The sequence below is a fragment of the Falco biarmicus genome, chromosome 4 (genome assembly GCF_023638135.1).
Source record: "Falco biarmicus isolate bFalBia1 chromosome 4, bFalBia1.pri, whole genome shotgun sequence".
Taxonomy (NCBI): domain Eukaryota; kingdom Metazoa; phylum Chordata; class Aves; order Falconiformes; family Falconidae; genus Falco; species Falco biarmicus.
This window is the reverse complement of record NC_079291.1, coordinates 84,169,004-84,191,329: the sequence shown is the minus strand read 5'-3', so window position 1 is coordinate 84,191,329 and position 22,326 is coordinate 84,169,004. Positions and strand designations below refer to the sequence as shown.

The 22,326-nt window shown below is 43.3% G+C and overlaps 1 pseudogene; it reads right to left on the bottom strand.

Moving 5' to 3' along the window:
* LOC130147654 (myosin-16-like) overlaps positions 1 to 22,326 on the bottom strand; it is a 33,003-nt pseudogene that overhangs the window by 6,615 nt on the left and 4,062 nt on the right.

The following is a 22,326-nucleotide window of genomic DNA, read 5'->3' as shown; positions in this document are numbered from 1 at the left end:
GAAAACACTGGGTCTGTGCCAGAGAGTCCATCACTGTTTTCTGTTGGCCACAAGGGCAGCAGATTGTAGCATCTTCTAAATATTTATAGTGTCGTCTTCCAGCCTCTTGTAAGAGATCGATTTTTGCAATTTACAGAAGTAGTTTGAAAAAAAAAAAAAAAGAAGCCAAGGCAGCTGTTCTCCCTGTACAGCCAGGGAGGGAGAAGTGATGCAAAGAGGGAGACACTGAGCAGGAGTTTAACTGACTTGCTCTGAACTGACGCCTGGAGATGCCTAATCCTCCCTGCTAAAGGTTAAAGGGAAGGTCATCTTCCCAGGGTAAAGCTGGCCATTGTTAATAGTCCCCTAAGTGCATTGCTCCGAATTAGAGAGAACGCTGACAGCCAGAACTGGGACTGCAGCCTGTGTCTTATTTAAGCCTAATGCTGTAACCAGTCCCTTATCCCCTTATGTGGAGCTCCAGTGGTGATATGTGGCCCAACCTGGAGTGATGGCTTCCTAGTGTAACAGCGAGTACAACTATGCTGCTATTGTGATCACATTTTGAGGGTTCAGAAAGGACCTCAACCCTGAATGTTACCCCAGAGTTGGTTCCCTGGAAGCAGTATACAGGTGCTAGTTACAATCGGGTAATCTGAGAGGGGTGTCACGTGTGTGAGTGCAGAAGCTAACCTGTAACTTTAAGTGCATCACATGCACATCCCCAGAGAGTGATAGCACTGCTAGAAATAAGAAAGGTGGAATTGGTACTGGAAGACACTACAAGAGATCATTCAGTAGGAATCAAGGGGCTTATGATTTGCAGAGCTGTTTAACATCAAACCAGTACTTACCCTGAAGGGCCTTGTTCTTCTTCTTCACAGATTCCAAGTGCTCCGAGGATTCTTTATAGGCTGTCTTAAGCTCAAAATTTTCAATTGTGTACATTTCTTCTGGGAACTATCCACTTCCTCCTGTAGCTTTTTGCATTTTTTGTTGCCATTCTGCTAGCATCTTATTAAAGGCTCTCTGCTTCTTGGCCAGGGCAGCACAAGCAACATTGGCCTGGAAAGATAAAGCCAAGCATTCACTGGACACAAGTTTCCTTTACACTTCACTTCTCTGCATGTCCTGCCAGCTAGTCACAGTTAAATTGGCAGCCACTCTAATGACTGGCAGAGTTTCTCTTGGTCACTCTGAATAGATGATTAAAATGTTTACAAGGCTTTCTTTCCTCACCATTAGGAATTTAACAAGATCACCCAGTTCCCATCAGTGTGATAGTCTTCCTTGCTCCTGTGGTTATAATGATGCTGCTGTGGAGCAAATGTTTTCCACTTCACATATTCCTTGTGCAGATGTGCTGTTAGTAATTGCCTGGGTTGATTAGTGTGACTCTTTCTATTTCAAAGACAATTCGGTTACAAACAAGATGTTATTCAGACTATTTTAGACTGTGTTTAACTGCTTGTCAAGAAAGGAAAGAATAAAGGTACATTTTTCTTTCCTGGGATCTTTTAATCACAAATATTCTACATATCCTTATGATCCACACGTGCATTCAGATACCATGGTGACAAGCACACCACAGGAACCATAGAATAAAGAACTGCTTCATTAAAGAAGTGATGGTAAACCAGATTTTTTCAGTTCAGTAATGTAATGCTGTATGTGGGATTTTCGGCTCTTGAGACCTGTTCTAAAGCTGACTGCAGTCATTGGCAGATACCCAAGGACTTCAGTGGATTTGGAGCAGCCTTTGTGCCTATTTTAAGTAACATTTTTATTCAAATGTCCAACAGTTGCACTACTATTCATGCTCTTACACAAACACTAGCAAGAGTAGAAGTACTAATTTAATGAAAGAATGTTCGTTGCTAGTGTTTAAACTACATGTTGTTTAGAACTGCTTTGAGTATGGTAGTTAATAACTAGTGGCCAGCCCACTGGTACTGTAACACCGAAAAGTTCAAAGCAGGATATCATTAACCTTAAAAAGAAGATGAATACCTTGCCTTGCAGTAAAGGAGGGCTTTTGCTTTAGCTGTACTCTTGTTTCTGGAAGTCAGCTAATGAGCTTACGAGAAGCATGCTGTGTGCTCCTAGGAATTAGCTGCGGCTCTCATCTGGGTTTTCTCTTGATGTGATAAATCTTAGCCTTGCTTTTCATGGCCATACAGATTACTTGGCGTTTATAATAGAGACATCTTAAAATATTCAGAAATAAGGAACCAGTCCAAAGCTGACCTGAGTTAACAGAAAGACTGCCAGGGCTTCCAGTACCAGCTCTTAGATCTTGCTGGTCAGGCTTGAGCTGGATGCACTCTTAAATGGCTGCATTTCTTGCCTTCTCAAGGTCAACAGTGAAGTCCTCCACTTTTTTTTTTTTTTTTTTTTTCTGTTTTGTTCTGAAGCCTCTGCTTAGTTTTCTCTGTACTGGAAACCCAGGCTTGGACTGATATGGCTGTCTTCTCTGCTTTTTGAAGCCTCACAGAACTTTGTCCTGAGGGAAGGAGGGCAGAAATATCCTGGTGAGTAGTTCATAGAGTGAGGAGTGGTAGGAATCAGCAGCCCTCATCTCCTAGACCACCATCACTGTTTTCACCAATGAAAAGGTGAAATCCTGGCAGCAGTCTCAGAAGAGGGACTGTAAAACCATTACTAGGATATGGCTGGTTCTTCCCCCCACTGGTAGATATGGCACACTGGGCTGCAGCTCAGGTCTGTATTACTGGATTGTTACCTGGTGATAGATATTTCCACCTTCCATTCAGGTAGGATGTTGTCCAACGGCGAAGTAGACTCCCTCCCTTGTGAATATCTTTGGGTCTCTACAAAGTCATATGGAGATGTAGTAGCTTATTCTGTTTGTCTCAGTTTGTTCAGGCACATACTGACACCCTCCAGATGCCTTGGCTTTTGTTGCTGTTATGTGAAAGCACCTTTGTTTGCTGTGTTAGAGAGACTGCTTACAAAGACTGGGTCACCTTCGAGCCTGTAATACCAGATCTCAACGACTGGATTCTAAGAGGTTTAATCTGGTTTGATGCTCGCTTTATTCTTAGAAAATGCTAGTGGCTTTTGTAGAGCTGCTGGAAGAGTAAAGTCCTTGTTGGAATAAAGAAAGGCTATCCAAACTCAAGCCTTTATCAGAAAGGATTGGTGTTGGTTTTCTGTTGTCAGGGTGCAAGTGTTAGGTCTCAATAGTTACTGCTTATTATTGCAAGTGTTATTTTCTTCCTCTTGACTGGAGCCTTTCACTTTCTGTCTTGCCAAACTGAGTCCTGACAGGTCGCATCTATAAGCTGTGACTCGGGACCCAAACTAAATAATGACACTGCTGAAAGTCCCATCCCAGAAAGCTCAGTGCTCACTTGGTTTCTTCCAGCTCTGGTTCTTTCAATGGCATCCTGTACTTAGTCCTCCAGACTGCGACTTCAATATTGAGTTTAGAGACTAGGTGCTGCAGTTCGGCTTTGCTCTCCTCCTCTTCCTCCAACTACTCTTTCATCACATCCAAATCATGCTTGGTGTTGGCCAGGCTCACTACAGCAGCAGTGCAGGACTAGAGATAGCACAGCCATTACTATGCGTCTGTTGTATTGGAAGGATGAATACACTGACCTCACTCCCAGAACGGGAGTGCCCCACTTGAACAACTCCGTTCTGTACCAGCTAGAAGCATCTCAGGCTTCAAAATATCTTCCTGGTCAGGAGCCAAGTTTCTGTTCCCCATACCTGTTTTTTGCTGTACTGCGGTGAATTGAATTGAGCTCATACAAGTGAAAACAGAACTTGGCTTGTCATCATCACTGTTTTCTCTCAAACAGTGTTTCAAAAGAATTATGACAGTAAACCCATTTCATGATTGTTCTGAACACAGAGAGGATTCTTGCCAGACTTTTGATATACAGGTGCAGTACTGGAATTACTCTTTGGAGACAAGCAGAAATTTCCAAGATGCAGGTGTCAGGCAGAGAGCTGAAATACTGGTATATTTTGAGCCAGACTTGTGTGATCTATGCAAATAAACTGCTGTGTGATCCACTGAATGGGCAGTGGACTGAGAACCAAGAGGTGTGTTCTGTTCTTTGCTGCTGACTCATGGGAGATAACTTATTTTCGTATCCATACAAGGCTCATGCCCACCACACCGCCTCCAAGATCAGCTGGTAACAAGCCCAGAGATTAATTTGGATGAGAAAGTTTTCCTTTGTGAGAGCTAACACAAAAGATTTGTTACTCTGAAGTGGACAGCATGCAAAAGAGCAGGCACTGCATATCCCATGACAGCAACAACCTCTGTAAGCAGTTGATGTTCCCCAGTACCTTTGACGCTTCATCCAGCTGCCTCTTGAAGTCATCTGCCTGCAAGGGGAAAGAACACTTTATGTGGACAATCTGGTAAAGCTTGCTCTGAGATTCCTCTGCTCCCAGCTCGCTTGGCTGTTTTCAGCTGTGAGAAAACTGCATGAAGAAGCAGGAGAGGAAGTAATTCAGTCTGGCTGGAGAGAAAGAGGAGGCTAGAAGTGCAGGGCAGATTTGCTAGAGGAGACAGGGCAGTGCTTCCAGAGCTGGATGAAATGTAGGCAAGAGGAGGATCAGAGGGAGGTAACATTGCACAAAGCTGTCAAGGAATTTACCTTGGAGCCTGATGGAATTAATTTCAGCTTGGCTCTTCTCCACCTCAGCCAGCTGGGCATTGGCTTCAGACAGGTTATCTTCCAGCTTGTGAACATGAGCATCTGAGTTCAGCTGTAAGAGATAAGTCAGCCATACAATGCTGAGTAAGGCTTGAAAGGCTAAAATATCCTCCCTTTCTTGCAAACTCAGTTTGTTCCAGTTGGTTGTAATTACAATGAGATGACTGTAATAGCCAGGGGGAGTGCAGAGTGCCCTGATCTTTAGTGAGGGGGATGCCCACTCCATCAGCCAGGACAGGCAGCGTTCAGCACCACCTGCAAACAGCTGTTTTCTGGTATCTATATACTATATCTGGAGTATATAGCTCCCCTGCAGAAGGCTGCATGCTGCCTAGCACTGATGGCTGCACCTGTGGCTGCATTGGTATTTTGTTGAGGAATTCCTTGCTGGTGTCTCACTCTGTATTTCTGCAGAGACTCCGTGCTTGCACTGAGGTTGTCCATCTCTGCTTTTGTGATGTATTTGTCCATATCTAGCTTTGCTTTCACTCTGGGGCTTCTCCATGAGCTCTGTCATCTCAGCCACGGCAACTGTGTGCTTCCTGCACAGCGTAGAGCCCATGGCCTTGCTCTGCAGGGCTGCCTCCCCCAGCTCAAGGAGCAGTTTCAGCAGCCCAGCTTCCGCTTGCAATTCTGTTAGACCTGAGAAGGGGCCAAGTATGTGTTGTCAGCTGGGATCTGGCAGCCCTGGAGTCTCAGTAAGGCCCTCAGGGATGCTTTATAAGAAAGGCTTCTGGAAGCCTTTTATTTAGCTGTAATAGTCTCTTTATTTGGGACAAATCCCATCTTTGATAGAAAGTCAGTGGCTGGTATTTTCCAGAGAGATTAACCATCTCTATGCCTCCTTGCTAAAGCTCAGAGTAATTCTCTGGACTGCAGGCCATCTGTTTTTCCTTGCAAAACAATATAAAATGCACCTAACAGTTCTGCCGCCTCTTTTTACAGTGTGGTTCTGAAGTAGCAACTTTCTAATGAATCTCTGATACCCTTACACTCCAGCTCTATTGGAATGACAAAGCTCACGGTGAAATTCATGGAGCCTTGGTGCTTTGCCCCTTCCAAGGAGACGTTGTGAGGTCTGCAGGATCTGGCCCGCTTACAAGCTCAGAGAAGCTGCTGAAGATGCTTCTCCTTTGGAGAGTCCCATTGATGTCTCTCATTCTCTGAGGAGAGATAAGATGCTCAGATGCTGGGAAGGTGTCTGACCTGAGTGGTTGTTGCAACACCAGCTTCTTCCAGGCAATCTTCCTTGTTTCTCCACCTAGTGGGAAAGAGGAGAAGAAATTCTTATTCTGTGCCAAAGAGCCTAGGTATATTTAGAAGCATAACCATTTTGGAAACAATGATAGCAAGTGTGAGGTAGAGGGAACAGGAATTCCCAAATCCTATGCTCTGCTTTAACTGACATTGCTGCTTTTTCTGTCACTGGACAAGTTCCTTTACCTTTTGTTTTCCCACCTGTGCAAGGTGTTGAACAGCACTGACCTATCTCCTGGTATGGTTGAGAATTAATTAGCTCGCATTTCTAAAGTGAATTGAAATGGAAATGTTACTTATTATTGTTGCTATTAATTTGTATTAGTCATTAGAATGTGTTCAGAGCATTCTGTTAAAATATAACCTTTTGGGGACTAAGTTCTCTTCAGGCTTTTCCATGTTAATGAATCTGATTATATATTTAACAACTACATCCTGGCAATTTACTTAAGATTTATTAGAGTAGATCCATCCACCACTACAGAACTATTAAAAGTGGGTGGAGTTATTTGATAGCTGAAGCACAGGACGGAGAAATGCCCATTTTCCCTGACCTGCTGCTCTGCTTTGTGGAGGACACTGCCCTGTCAGTAACTGCCTTCTTCAGAGGTTTCTGTGAAAGGACTAGCATGTGCAGTTTATAACAGTGAGTTTGCATAGGCTAAAACTAGAGTTCAAGTATGTTGTCCATCTTATTACTCTTTCATGAGGAATTTTCGTTTTGAATTAGTAGTTTAATGTCGTCAGGTCTTTTCAGAGGTGTAATCACTCCTCTGAGGAGTTTTTTACTCCTTAGATTCTGTTACCTGTGTTCTTAAAGCACGTTCAGCTTCCAGGTCATCTTCCAACTACAATATATGGGCCTGGAGGGTGCACACCAGAACAGCAGTGTCTATAAACAAGAGATGGGAAAGAAATTTTGGAAATACAAACAATAATCCTAATTTCTTTGCTCTCTTTTCTATATATTTGTCAGCTCTACTGGATTTTTCTTTCCTGGGAATGATCTACAGCTGGGAATACTGAGCCAAAAAAGCAGTTGATGTTCCCCAGTACCTCAACTGGAACCAGGAAAGACCTGGCCAGGTGTCTCAATAGACAACTGATGTTATCTGCAGCATATTTCACTTCCTGTATCATGTTGGAATTTGGCCTTCAGGAATATAATCAAGCTGATTTGGTTACTTGAAGGAAATAGAGGCTTGTTCATGAAATAGCTGCATTTTAGGTTTGTGGGTCAAGCTTCTGTTGAAACACTGAGTTTTTAGTTAAATATTTAGGTACTAAAATACATTGAATGAAAGAAATGTTTGAATTCAGAATGGTAACACTGTGCATCCAGTGAGCTGTGGCCTGATTCCTGGTTTTATTTACCAACTTTCCTTCCATAGTGAGGAGGAGAGTACCTTGCAGGAGCCTTTGGCATTAATGTGGATGAAAAGGTCTATCAGCCATCTCTGCTGGCTGCTTGCAAGCAGAAGAGGAGGTCCCTCCAGCTTTCTTCTGGCCATAGCAGCGTGGCAGGAGATCTGCGGTGAGCATACAGTTCCCCAGACTTCAAAGGAAGTTGAGCTTAGAGTGAGCGGATAATACATAAGACAGGTTGGATCTCAGAGTTGGCTGAACTATTGATTCACTGGAAGCTAAAAAGGCAAATGTTTTCAAGCTGAGGAGTTTTAGAAGCTCATCAAGAAGTAGTCAGAATCTGCTATAGAAAAAAAGAAGTCAAAATCTACCTGGGGAAAAATAAATGCTAGATCTCAGCTGGTTCTGTTATTTAAGACTTGTAAGAGTAATAGGCTCCAGACTCCATTTTAACAGGGTAGGTTTAAAAGGCCTGCATTAATCTTTTATGCCAACTCAGCCTTACCGAAAAGACAAAGCTGTGTAAGCAAGCTGCTGTGGGGTAAGAAAAGGTAGGATGTTCCAGCAAATTAATTGAGCCAAATAAGTGTTTCTACTCTGTAGTGAACAGGTTAATCTTTGTTGAAAGTGGGTTGAGGTCCTGTCTCCTTAGTAGGAGCACATAAGTCCCTTTTTCCTTTGTTGAAGCTTCTCCTTACCCCATCATTAATTAGTCTGAGAGTAAAGGCACAAGCACCACAGGAAGCTGAGTCTCCATTTGCAGCTCTGAAGGACTAACACCACCAGCACTTGGTTTTTCTTCTGCGACTTAAGTGTCCCAGCGGCCTTGCTCTGAAGGAGTATCTGGTACTCCCTGTGGAGTGCTGTGTTAGAATCTGAATTAGCAAAGCTTGCCAGTATTTATTAATGATTGTACACATTGCCTTAGCTACTTAGCTCTTTAACTAGGTAAATTAGTGGTTTGGATACTATGGAGTTGGATATTTGTATTCCAGGAAGTTAATTTCTAAGGGGAGTTTTGTCAGAGAAGTGCTGGCAGACCCATCACTAAAGTAGTCAATAGAAACACTAAAATAAAGTTCTAATTTGTGATAATATTTTGCGTTTCTAGAACAGTTTTTATCTGAGGATCATAAGGCCTTACATAAACATGAATCATTTAAGTCTCGTAAGTTCCCAGTGATTATACACATTTTATATGTGGGTGAGTGTGGAAGATGAATTACAAATATTAGACAGTGAGTCAGAGCAAGACTTAGGAAACAAAATCCTGTATTTCTGATTCTGCTTGCCTGAACTACTGAACTGTACCTCTGTTTGTCATTGGGTTAATACTGCAGAGATCACGGTGTAACTGTGGATTTTCCCAGTACCTTTATGATCAAGGGACTTTTCAGGTGCAGCTAATGCTGTCAGAGCTATGATATAGCACAACTGCACCCAGTAGGATCCTCTACCCTGGGAAATTCTGTTACAATTGACACTTACTTCCTTAGAACATCTTCCAAGTTTCGCTCATGTCATCTCACTGAGGTTAGCAGTTGTCAGTTTGAGGTCACCGTGCTTTATGATGAGCCTTTTTCACCTTGCCATGGATCCTCTTTTCTTGTTCCCAGTTGTCCTCCAGCTAGTTGAACAAAGCTGTGAAAAATAAGTTTGTAACAAACATGTAGCTGGTGTTTAGCAGAAGGGCCCAAAATGTCAAAAACAAAGACCAGAGAGCACCATCTAAAATATAGACCATAGCAACTGCACCTCACCTCATTCATCTGAGTGGTAGGTTTGCTGTTGTTCTTGGTCAGGTGGTTCACCTTGTTCTTGTCACCTTGCGGTGTTCTAGGAAGGGAGAGATCAAGACTAGTGCACTGGGTTGGGTGAGAAACTAACTACCTTGCCCTGGCAACAGACTGAAAACCCAAAGAATAGATTCATCTGAGGTGCTTCCTGAAAGCGGCGTGCACTTCGTGTGTGTGCATTTTCAATAGGCTCACAGGAACTCAGTCCAGCATTGACTCTTACAGAAGAATCGTGCTCGCCCTCAGCGATTCACATAGTTCTTTCAGGCAGTGGCACAAATTGGCAACACTTCACTGTGCTGCCATGACTTAATACCTAGAAAAACACGTCCCCCTTCCTGTTTGTGCAGCACACTGTAGTCTCACAGTATTTAAGCAAGCAGACAATGTTGTTTTTTCCTTTCCCCAGACTGGGAGAAGAAGAATGGGAGAGAGAGTAAAGAAAAATGGAGCACTTACTTCTGCCTGATGAACTTCCTCCAAAGCCCTCTTCTTTTGGAATTCAGTGACCGAGTCATTCTGAGCAGAGGGATCTGAAGTCAGAGTTCGAACTCTGTGGTCTAATGCCTGGAGACAGGAAAAGGAACATCACACAGGTTTTGTAGATCACACAAGCCGTTAGCGGCATTGGGACAAAATGTCACTGGAAACTTGTATTTCTTTAGAAGGAATCTGAGATTCAGTTAATAAATTCTGAGACATATGAGGCATCTGTGAGTTTAACATCCTGTGGATGTTAACACTGACTTCAGAAGAAGCAGCAGACAGCCACGTGGCTCCTACAATACCAATTTAAAACTTCTCCAGTTATATTAAATAAAAAACAGTTCAGGTGCAGGAGAGGGAGAAGCGTTCCCCAAGGCTAGGTGGAAAGGAGTTACATGGCTGTGAAGAGGGGCACTTTATAAGTACAGGCTGACCAGCATTGCCCTGTAGAAGTGGGTATAATTAATGAAGAATGTAGAGGAGATGCAAATGTCTTTATGTAGAGGAATCCCTAGAAACCGTGGTGTAAATGACTATTGCTATGGGGTAGAGGGTAAAGTGTAGAATTGAATCCATCCCAGGTCATATGAGATGCTGGAAGACAATATAAGAAACTGTAGGGGAGATCAGCTGAGTGACTCTGAGCATCCCAAAGGGTGCTCTGACTGGAGGAGCAGTAATGGTTGTCAGGATTTATTTCTCTGAATGATGAAGTCAAAAAAAACCCTTCTGTCATGCTTCATACCTGCTTTTCCGTCTCAGTTTTAGCCAAGGAGGTCTCCAGCCCTTCTAAGTCACATTTCTAATCACCAAGTTAATCCTGCAGCATCCACTTGCTGGCACTCAGCTCTATTGTATCCAGGATCTGGCTCAGTAGGTCCATCTTTGATTTCATTGTTTGGGCCAGGCACTCCTCAGCGTTCAACAAGTTATTTTGTTCCTCATGAAGAGGCAGAAATCCGGTGTTCGTCCTATGGAAAGCTGCTACAGCTCCTGCCTCTTACTGCAGCAAACTTCCATTTGCAAGAAATGCAAGATTTTGCCTCTTCTGCAGAGTTTATTAAGATTCTGTTATCATACCTGTTGTTATAGTTGATCTGAATCTTCATGACTCAGGCCATAGCTTTTTAAAGTTAAGCATCAAAAAATCTGTTTGTACATACATAGATCCTTAAGGAACAGTTTGCATTTTAAAAAGATGCCACCCTGACTTGCTGTAGATCATGCTGAGCATCAGTGGTTGACAGGAACAGAACTTGGGAGTTGTGACAACAGCTCCTTTGCTTTAATCATGAGGCCTTTCAGTCTCCTCTGGTTTTGAAGGGCTTAACTTTATTTAAGATACAGTCAGGCTGTGTGTGATTCTCATGCATCATCCCCATATGCTATTTATTCATTCCATATTCTGAAAAGGAGCCTCTTATGAGTCATTTGAGAAAGCCAATACCCTGACTAAATGAATGCTAAACCTTTAGCCATCCTATTGATAACACTCGGCCTGCAGTTGCATGGGGAGGTCATTCCTCTCCGGGCTGAGGGTGGCTGGCTGCTCCTCTGCTCTTTTGTGTGGACTGAGAGCTCCCGAGTGTGCCATGATGCTTCTCACATCCAGTCAGTTCCTTCAGTTACATTTCTTCCTCCTGTTGTGCTGTATTCAGCAATGGCTTCACCTGGAAGTAAGGAGTTCAAGCAGTGAGGTTCCCAAAACAAGCCTTGTCTATTATAATGGTCCCTCAAAGCCCTGAGGTGGTAATTTTATTATCAGATCCTGGTGTTTTTTGCATACCAGTGGGAGGCCTGGTGTTTCCTGAAATGCCTGTTTAGTGCAGAGGGTTTCATATCTATAACGCAAAACAACTCCTAGAAAAGGTCGTTATGGTTCACAGAAGCAGATCTGTGTGCCAGTATAGAAATCAGGACTGTATTGCAGATTCTGAGCAGATATAAATGCAGAATGATTCTTCTAATGATCTAGTTACATACCAATCCAAATGGGACCAGAACTGTTTGAAAGCTCATTCTTTCTAAGGCTGTGGAAGTTCATTTGGTTGGCGCTGGGGTTGGGAAGGTGTGTCCCCAGGTAAAAAGGTGGATTTTGTTTCACCTATATGTGGAAAATTGGCTTTAACATAATTTTGTTTCACTTAAGCTTGAGCATCTTGGTCAACACTTTCTTTCCTCTTGTACCATAAAACCCACTGAATTATCTATCCTGGGACTAAGTGAAGAGAATCTGAGCTGGAACTGCCTTTTCATGATGGCAGTGTGGTCCTGCTTAAGAGATGTGAACCAAGCATCTTTGTTTCTGCTTTTAAATGTTAATGAGTAGTGAAATCTTGTATTCCTATGCTCATAACCTCACTGCTTTTCTCTAGGCTGTTTTGAGAAGTGAGAAGTCCAGGTCTTGAATTTTGAGGACACTCTCTTTCTGCTCCTTGGAGGCAGCAGGGTTAGACTCAGATTTCAGTGCTTTCTCTGTTTACTACCTTTTCTGGCATTGGTTTGGAAAGAATTCATTCAGGCCCCTTGCCCTGTTAATAATTAACAAGGAAGTCACTAGCTTTATCAGTGTCTTCACTTAAGCCAACATGGCTGTTATTTTTCTCGCAGACCTTGTCTTCCCTGCCCAGACATCCCAAGGTTCTCAGTGCCTGTAATTGCCACTGCTTGATTCTGCAGAACAGGACAACCTTAGGGTATTTTCCTCGCCTTAATGTACAATCTCCACCCTCCCCAGAAAAACAGCTGCAGAAACTTCTGGACATTCCTCTGAATTGCCATCAGGCCTAGCCTGTAGCGAACAGTACATGTGGGGCTTAGAAACAACTCGGTTTCCAGGCAGTGTATGTAGGAGGACTCAAAGTGTTCACACTCAATTGTACAAAGCAGAATGCTGGAGTCTGTATGCAGACTCAGTCAAATGGGGTAGGCCTCAATGCCCACCACATTTTGAATTTTTTGGCATGCAAGAGTCATCATAACAGTTTGCTGACATAGGAAGGACAACAGAATTGAATTTGTTTAAAAAATGCTACTGTGAAGGTAGAGATTGAAGCTTTTATGTGTTAGAAGAAACAAATATTGCTGGAAATATACAAATAAAAATGTATAAATATACAAATAAACTGGAAGCTAATTGGGTGCTTTTTGCATCCTGTCTTTCCTCTCCTCTATCCTGCAGCCACAGATACCATAGGCAGTGACAGAAAAGTACACAGATCAAAACCAAAATCCTGTGACTCATAGTGTGTGTATTGTGGTTGAGTTCCAGGAGACTCAGCATCACCATGTGAGTTAGGGTTTCTTGACAAGGATAATGCTCAGTACCAAATTACAAGATCTTCCGGCTGTTGGTCTTTGGAGTGGATGCACAGGAGGAACAGAGCTACCCAGCTGTCTAATTGCAGTATTCTACTGCAGGGAGTCATGTAGGAAAAGCAGGAAATCTTTATTGCTTTGCTGTGTACTGGGATGTAGAACTTATAAGTCCCAGTTTCATTTCATGGTTCTTGCTAGTACAAGAATTACATAAGTGTTTGGTTTCTAATGCTGCCTTGGATTTACAGAATACTTCCTAGTTTTTTTCCCCAAGGATACCTCCTTTCTAGCATATTTTTGTACTCAATCCTCATCAGGAAGCCATAAGCATGACATTGCAGCATGGTCATGATCTTTGACAGACATTCGTCTCCCATGTCTTTCATTGTGGTCAGGATTCCAGCACAGAAAAATATGTTGGAAGACAGGAGACTGTTAGAACCTGGAGTTCTAGGTTGCCTTTGGGACTATGAAACTCCGGACATGCTGTGCATTAGCACTTAGAAATGAGGATATTTTACTACTTTGGCCTTTATGTATTGATTTTATTCTGCTGTGATCTTGTCTGGATCTCTGCTTACATTTGCAAAAAGGATAAAGTCTGGGCAGGTTGTGGGAATGGAAGACTACTATTTAGGAATTGGATTCCATTCACCTTTGGCATGGATTTGCCTGGAGTTCTTTTCTATCCCCATGGTGTCTAGCTGTAAAAAATAACATCAAGATCATCATAAGATCTAGCTAATTGGCAGTAGTAAAGCAGGGGCAGAAGTCTTTTCCTTGATGAAATTCAAATATATATTGTGCTCTCCTGTGACAGGAAATGCACTAAGTAGTTTCAGTAACATTGAAGAAATAATAATAGTAATCTTGTGGCTGTTGGCTTTAAAAGTAAGACTGGGACAGTGTCTGGCCCACTTTAACTTCCATCAATAAGTTGAAAATTAAGGATAGAATAGGCTGGAGGAGTGATGAATATTTTCTAATTATTATAAAAGTTGGAAAATGCACATTTTAGATTCTTGCAAAGAACAGAATGCTCCCTTTTGCCTGGCTGTTACAGTAGTTACTTTCATTATGTTATAACAAAAACATATGTGCAAAATTAATGATAAATGCTGCTATTATTAGACAGCTACAAGTCTCTCTCCATTTTTCTTTCCAGTCTTAAACTGGATAAATGATAGGTTAGTGGGATTTTTGCCTGACTAAGGAATAGTAAAGAGCAAGTGAGATTTATCACATAGCTGAAGGTGAACTTCATTTGCATTATATTAACTGTACTGTCTGATTAAAAGTCAGTTTTGGGAGCCTGTGTAAGAGAGAACATTATATGCATGAGGAAGTGTGTTGCTGTAGAAACTCTTAACTCTGCAGCTATATCTACACCAAAGGCATGCTGAGTCATAACTGCCATCAATTTATTTAGCTCAATTTGGTAGGAGTAAACAGTACCTTGTTATATCCAATTCTGTACTCCATCTCCCTCAGGTCAGTAGAGCCAAGCAGCAACACTGATGCTACCCTATTGTCTGCAAACCCTGGAGGGATTATGCTGGGATTCAGGCTTTGGTATCTAAAATGAGAAAGACAGGTATAATGATGTAAGAGCTACACTTAGCAGCAGTGCAGAAAGGCTAATCACTGCTTAAGATCTTGTCTGGTTTAGATTCCTAGCCCCACAGGCCTGGCACTGGAATCCTGGGTGGTAGGGAAGCTGGTGGACGTTTCTGCTCATCTCTGCAAAGTGAAAGTTCTTGGAGGGGGATGCAGAAGCATTAGAAGTAAGCATTCATACCCCCTCCCCCTCTGATCTCTCACGGACAAGATCACTGCACAGGACACATACCTCCATCATCTGAAAGTGGAAGATGTGCATAATAGTGTTGGAATTCAAACAACATGAGTAACTGCCTACTCATAGCAGAGTTGTTTGCTGTTCACTGCTTTCCATTACTTGCCCTTCCATTTTATTATATATCACAGGTGAAAACTTATTTGTGCTTTCCCCTCTGCAACACACTGTTTCTGTGGTTGGTCCTGCAAAAAAAAAGGGTTGCAGGAGGCAATGCAGCCTAATAATTAATGGTGCCAATTTGTCTAGTTCCAGGTTGTGCATTTCCTAATTTTTTGTGCTACTCTCACAAAATGAGAGGTTTATTAGACATCCTGTCTTCTAGCACTGGCGCTTGGAAGCACCTCTCAGACTAACATTCTCTTGAAAGGATACAAGGTAGTCTGTGAAGTCATGACCCAACTTCTTTCATTCCCGAATAAAGGTCTGCTGTTCAGCCAGCCACAGCTTGTGCTGAAGGCACTGTGTGGCTTTGCCTGAGGATTGCTTTACTGACTGTTTGAATTCATTTGGAACAATGCAGTGGGTGAAATGTGGGGATGTGCTGTGCAAAATGGTCAGAAGCTAGTTCAGCTTCTCCTGGAATGAGACAAAGAGGAATGGAGTGAAAAAATGGACAGGAGTTACCAAGGCTGGAGAGAGAAAACCTTCTGTTTTATAAAGTCATTTAAAGTCATTTGCATTTCACAGCTGGAAGCAAACAAAGAAGCCCCAAACCCCCTCACACAACAAGATAAGAAGTGAGCCTGGTCCTTTGTGGCCCAGGGGAACAGGGTTACACGCACGGAAGCAACCTTGGGCATGGCGTGAACCTGAAACAATTTTAGATAGATGTAGTTTCATGATTCTGGCTTATAGTGTTGTATGACTGTTCCTTCGGGGATTACCATCATACAAAGAGTTAACAGTGAAAGTCCTGCTCTCCACCAGCAAGCCTAGAGGAATAGCTCCATGAACTGTTAACAGCAATTGGCTTTGATTTGCTGGGTGGACCATGCTCTAGGGACAGAAGCATGCTACAGAGCACAAGCAGCACACAGTAACCTCATTGGGGCTTATGTGAAAACTCCCACATGGCTGTCGGTGATCAAGAGTGGTGAAATGGCAGCACGGGGCATAATAAAAGCAAATAAGGATGTCTGAAAGGACTGCATTGAACTTGTCCATAACCATATCAGTTGGCATTCAGCTTTGGATATTGCAGAAATGGTAGCAGAAGACTTTCCCTATAATATATTTCCCCTCTTCATTCATGACTTTCAAGGCAAAATACTAACAGGCTTCTTTACACTTTTCTTGTCCTGTTTCTAGCACTCATGATAGCTAATGTAAGTACTATGACACCTGCATGTGGAGACTGGGTTGTAATTCTCTGCTTTGGCATATAGAGTCATAGAAGCATTTAGGCTGGGAAAGAATGTAAAGATCATCAAGTCCAATCATTAACCAAGCACTGCCAAGTCCACCACTAAACCATGTCCCTAAGCACCACACTTACATGTCTCTTAAATACCTCCAGGGATGGTGACTCCACCACTTACCTGGTCAGCCTGTTCCAATACTTGACAAACCTTCCGGTGAAGAAATTTTTCCTAATATGCTTCCCATGTGACCCTGCAAGTCTCTTAAAGGGTTACAGTTGCCTAAACATAGGGACATTTTAGATGCATTCATGCATCACCAGCCACTGCTACCAAAGAGCACAGTTTTCTTCTACACCGTCTTGTATCTCTGCTCCCTGTGCATGTCCCAGATACCCGAGGGCATTTTAAATCACACCAGTGACACTAGATGCCAAAGTTTCTGTAACTGAATCCCACCCTTCTTTCTTTTAGTTCTGCATTGGTAAAATCAGTGTAACGGCCTTAACCAGCCTTGGGCAGGGTTGAAGGTAGAGAGACTAGGCTGCTGCTGCAGTAAAAAGGCATTGATGGTAGTTTGAATACAAAGGCATGGATGATTGCTTACCCAGTAGAAGTTGGAGGCAGACACAGAAGAGGGCCCGCTTTCCTGTCTCTTGCTGCCACCAGCTAAAATCAATATTATTGCAGAGAAGATGTGAGAGATGCTCTTGAAAAGGAATCACACTGAAGTAGTACTGTAGCCTCCAACATAAATCTGTCTTAACTGACTTAAGTTAGCAGTTCAATGCTGTCTGGATAAACTACTAACCAAATAAAAATATGTATCATTTTACCTGCACTCTGCTTTGGTTTAGAGGTTGTTCTTTCATTGTCTACTACTCTAAAGAAATCCTCAAACCAGAAGTGAACATAGTCCCTGGAAAAGAAGAGAAGCTGCATTCACATTATGCTGGCATACACAATTTTTTACACTGTAAGTTAGTCTCCTCTCTCTTATGCTGGTGCTCCTTTACCAGTTTATCATAAGCTGAGGTGGAGTTGCACATGCAGGAAGTAGGAACAGGATCCAACCCTGCCTATTTGATAGCTCAAAGTCTGAAAAGCAGTTTCCTAATCTGTTTCCCGTTTACCTTTCAACTGCAGAGTCCTGGGCTGGGCTGATGACAATCCTAGTAGGCAGTGAGTTTTTCTGGTTGATAGAAACCTGACATTTGTCTGGGCAGCAGAAGGCCACTGACTGCCAGGAGGGGATTATGTAGCCTGTCATTAAGCTGGGACTGCACTCATGCTTCCATCTGTGCAAGCATGTTTCCACAGCAGCGCTGGGTAGTGCCTTCACTGAGCAAAGTGAACACATTGTGTACCGTCTGCCTCTCCTAGTGCTGGAGGGGCAGAATTTTCAAGGACAGAGCTAGATTGTCTTTCAGCGTGGAAGAGGAGTATGCAGAGGCAGACACAGGCTGTTACCTGAATGAAGACAAGTGTTACAGTGCCAGGCTTAATCATTTCCACAAAAGAATGAAGAGGAAGCACTTGGGCACAAGAACAGATGATGTTTGCTTGCTGACTCATTGAGCTAACAGTATTGATTGTACCACATAATGTTCACTCTACCTGCAGCCTCCTCCTCTTTAAAGAGGACCCAGAGCAGGGCCATGGTGGATTTCTGAAGCAAGCCCATCACTGCTTTATTCAGGGGATCCTCGTTCTTCTGTAGCCACCCTGCGATACTGTGTCACACCTGGAAAGGAGCAGGGGAGAAAAGGCATGACCAGTTCCAATACAGCAAGAGAACAGCCCAGCAGCCGTGCACGAGAAAGCAGATTTCTGATTGTTAACCTGCACAGAGAGAGGGAGGAATGCTCTGTGGGTACAGGGAAAGGAAGCGAGTTAGTGCTGGCACGGGAATAGCATTAATGCACTTCCTTGGGACTCATAAGGGGCCCTTACCAAGGAAAGCCCATTTACCCTGAATAAATGATTCTGCAGGGCTGCCAAAGGAAAGGATGTTGCGTAGAGATTATATTTTTACCTCTTAGGCTCATACTTTGATACACTGACAGAGGGGACAATGTGGCTTAGACTGGTATAACCAAGCACAATCAGAGCATATTTTGGCATAGTCAAATGTCATTTTCCAAAACCTACTTGATAGCAAAGAAAGGAAATAGTTGCTGAGTGTAAAAAAGATAGAGCAGAGGGCCTGTGATTCATGCTCTGATCATGTTCTGTCAGTATGTCTGTGCACTGGAGTATATGAATAACTGGTGGAGTTTGATAATATGCTTAAATACTGTTCCCGCTGCTAAGTATTAGCATGGCTGCTTGACAACACAGCGGAGAGGCAAGTCACATGCACCAGGAAAGACTAGACAAGCTGCAGTGAACTGCAGGACTCTGGCTCTGCCAGCAACACGTAAGCAACAGAAGCAAAAATGAATTTAATCATTTGGCTGATGTGCCTTTTGGGTAGCTTTCTTACAGCTTTGTGTTACTCAAAACAAGCCTTGGCTTGAGTTTTTGGGGTTTTGTTCCTTTTCAGAATATCTATAAGGACTGTATTTTTAATCAAGGCCAGTGGCAACACGTTGAAAAGTCATGAGGCAGCCTTGCTATTCTTTGCACATTAAAATGCTCAGCTGTTGTGTCACTGGTTGGACATTTGCACAATCAGTGTTTTCAATTAATTGTTACTGGAAAGGGTTTCTGAGATGCACATTTCTGTGCAGCAGAGCCAGTCTCTGGCTGCAGTACTTCTTTAAGGCATCACATTAATTTACACCAGCAAAGTACTTCCCCCATTGTTGCTGGATGTTAAAACCTGTGGAAGTTTGATGTGATCTGTTCATGCAGAGGGCATGGTCTCATGTCTGACCTCCCTGAGTGCATGTTCCAGCTTACTCGGGATTAGAGACAGGGCTATGGCAGAAACAGCACTGGGCCACACTTCCTGTGCCAATGTAATGCACCATGGTGCTCAAAGGCAGCTTCTTCCCCTTCCCCTTTGCCTCCCGTGGGCTTGAGGAAGCTGTGTGATTTGCCCAGATGGTTCTTTTAACAGCAGCCTTGACTGGTCATCAGCGGCCTTGAGGAACATGTGTGTGCTGGCCACATCCCTAGTTCTGGCACTGCAGCACTAAGAGGGTGCCCTCCTGCTGCGCCTTGTTCCCTGCTTTCACCCTGGGCCTGGTGATGTCCTAGCTGGAGCTCTCCAGACTTCAGACCCATGAGCTGAGTAACTTTGTCAGCCACTATCGGAGGGAAGATTAATATGTTAATCTGAGTAACAGGAAGAAAATCATGCATTGTCCCCATCCCTTTGCTGCATAGTCAGGAAAACCGTTTCAGGTTCTGCTTTCAGTGGCAGGCAAGCTCTCCAGCCCTGCTGGGAACCCACTGAGAAGGACAGAAGGGAAGCAGGTCTCAGCTCTGTTCCTTCACACACACACCATTCAGCAGAGCTTGCTGGTTGAAGCAGAGGCAATAATACCTCAAACAAGGTGTTGCAGCAACTGCTCTGTGTCTGTAAGATCAGGGAGGTATGTTCCTGTTTGCTCCACCATAGCTCCAAAAACACCGGCAAAGCAGGGCTGTTCAGCAAAGAAGGATCAAGTCCTTAGCTGACAGCTCAGCCATCTGGCTAGGTCTGCTGCCCTGTGGCAGCTGTGAATGCCAGCTCTGACTCTCAATAGCACATCTGTTCATTTGAAAAAAAAAAAAAAATCACTGTGTTGTTTAAGGTCATTTTATAATGAGTCTGGGTTTAGCAGCTTTTTCAATCTTAACAAACTGGCTGATCTGTTAGCATGCTGACTTTGTCCTGGTTTGCTGTCACCAACGGTGAGATCTCTACCTATCTCCATCTTGTCCACCTCTACCTGCTCCTCTCTTGGCTTCTTCTTGAATGTCACAGTGCCCAAGCGCACGATGCCCCTTGTCAGCTTGTAAACACAGCTCTGCTCTTCTGGACTGGAGCCCGGGACATCAAAGGCCACCTGGCAGAAGGGACACAGACCCACACAAGGGAATTCTTAATCTGCACCATAAGCTGGAAGCCAGCCTATAGTGCTAAATATCTAAAATAATTTTCCAGCCCATTGAAATTTGACCAGCCAGGTCCTTTCAGACTAGCATGGGACAGAATAGCTTAATGTTGCTGTAAACAGCACTCTGCTTTTCTCTCGTATGCTGGTTTATGTTAGCTAAGAGCCATGTGCTATGACAGCAGTTGTTCTAAGCATCTCTGATACCTGAGTAAAACGCAACGTATCATCTGGGATATCAGCTCATTCCACTCTTCACCGTGCTTTTTAAAATCAGCAGGACCTGAGCAGCAACATCTCATAGAAAATATCCCACATCTCAGCTAGCACAGATAGGGAGGACGTGTAGCTCTGCTGGGAACATTGTGCTTTGCTCTCACAGCATGCCTGGAGAAGGGAGAGCACATGACTCTCAGCATGCCGGAGAATCTTGCAGTGTGTTACTCGTGAGCCGTGATTTGGGACTGCCTGTCTCAGTGGATATGAAAATCATATCTGCTTTGTACAAAAGGCCTGTTTGCAATGTACAAATCCTGGAAGCTGTAAAATACCAACAGCTGCTAGAAAGGGCACTATAAGTTCAGCAGCTGGAGACTGTTTGATCTCTCTGTAGCTCAAGTCCTGGTTATAATAATAGTCTCAGGAGCCAGCAGATATTCCCAATAAGCTCTTTTCAGTAACAGATACTCTTCAAAATGATATTAAAAAGTAAAATGTGTGTCAAAACCAGACAAAGGGTCAAGTCTTTCTCTTACAAAAGCTGCTCCTTGAGATTACATATGTATGTGAGAAGAGCAGGTTTTAACCCATGGTCTCTGCTTCAGCTTTCAGATCTGTCAGTTTTCAGGCTTCAAACAAACCCTGTAACTAGCTCATTTGAAGTCCTGCAAACCCCAGGCTGCTGAATGTTAACCAGAAACTCCTATGTCGAGCTCATTTGCTCTGGAGCAGATCTTTTACATTCAGGCTCCAGCTCACAGACAATTGAACAAATCTTCGGGCTATCCCTAGTGCTCTTTCAGTAGCTTATTTATCCTCAGGTTGAAGAAGCTGAATTTTATTCCTAGGGGAAACTTAGGCTGAGGGGGCAGAGGGGGGCAGCTTCCTGTTTGCTGTATTTTCAATTTCACTGATGTTTCTCAGATTTAACATTAGTGAGAAGTGGCTCTTCCCCATTATCCATGTTGTCTGCTGTGTTCACACCTTCACGCACCCAGTGGCAATGATGAGGATGGGCACAAGAAGCAGGTTCTGCAGCAAGACACAGACCAAGAGGTGATTGCACCAATTGCCATCAGTAGAATCAAGGCATAACATGAGCTTTTGGACTGGAGACTTGAGGGTTCTTGTAGATTTGACTTCCTCCTGAGCATGTTTTGAGTGTATCACTTAAGAAAAAGGGCTTTTGTGGGATGAGCTTAGGCTGCCTAGGAGATTTTTGAGATAGCAGCCACGTCAAAGTAAGTGGGATTGAACACCCAAACTTTTTCAACAGTATTGAAAAACTTGTCCTGACTGTCTTTTCTGTCCTGAGGAGATGTAAGCAAATGACATGAGGCAGCTCAGTCAGTCAGTTTGAAAATTATCATTTTTACCTTAGTGGCAGCCCTGCCAGATCAAGCGGGACCTCACCATACATTGATCAAGACAAGGGAAGACAGCTTTCTTTTCTCACTTGTATGCCTAAGGAAAAGTCACTTGCAATCCTCTTCTTCCTAGATAATTAGTAACAACCCCCCACTGCAGAGTACCTGTTTCGATCTCTAGCCAAGTACAGTTCTGGTGAGGAGGTTTCTTATTCTAGAAACAGGATTGAGCAGGGGTGTGTGCATTAAAGGGAGTAAATAACGCTCACAAAGTACCAAATGAGTAAGTTTAAGTTTCTTCTTGGAAAGAATCTGATGGAAGATACGAGAATATCTCTTAGCTACTTCCTGGGAAATTACACATGAATTCTCCAGACCTGGAATGCAGAAGGAAATGCATCCAGGTGTAGTCAGTAGGCAGAGATGGAAAAATCTTGGTCCTGTGGTTGTCAGTGAGAATTTTGCTTTTGATATCAGTGAAATCAGCATTTAGCAATGTCCTTTGAAGGTCCTATGAGTGCAGCAAGAACCATAGTATCCTTCAATGATGCTCTCAGAGCATGGTTTTAAGCTT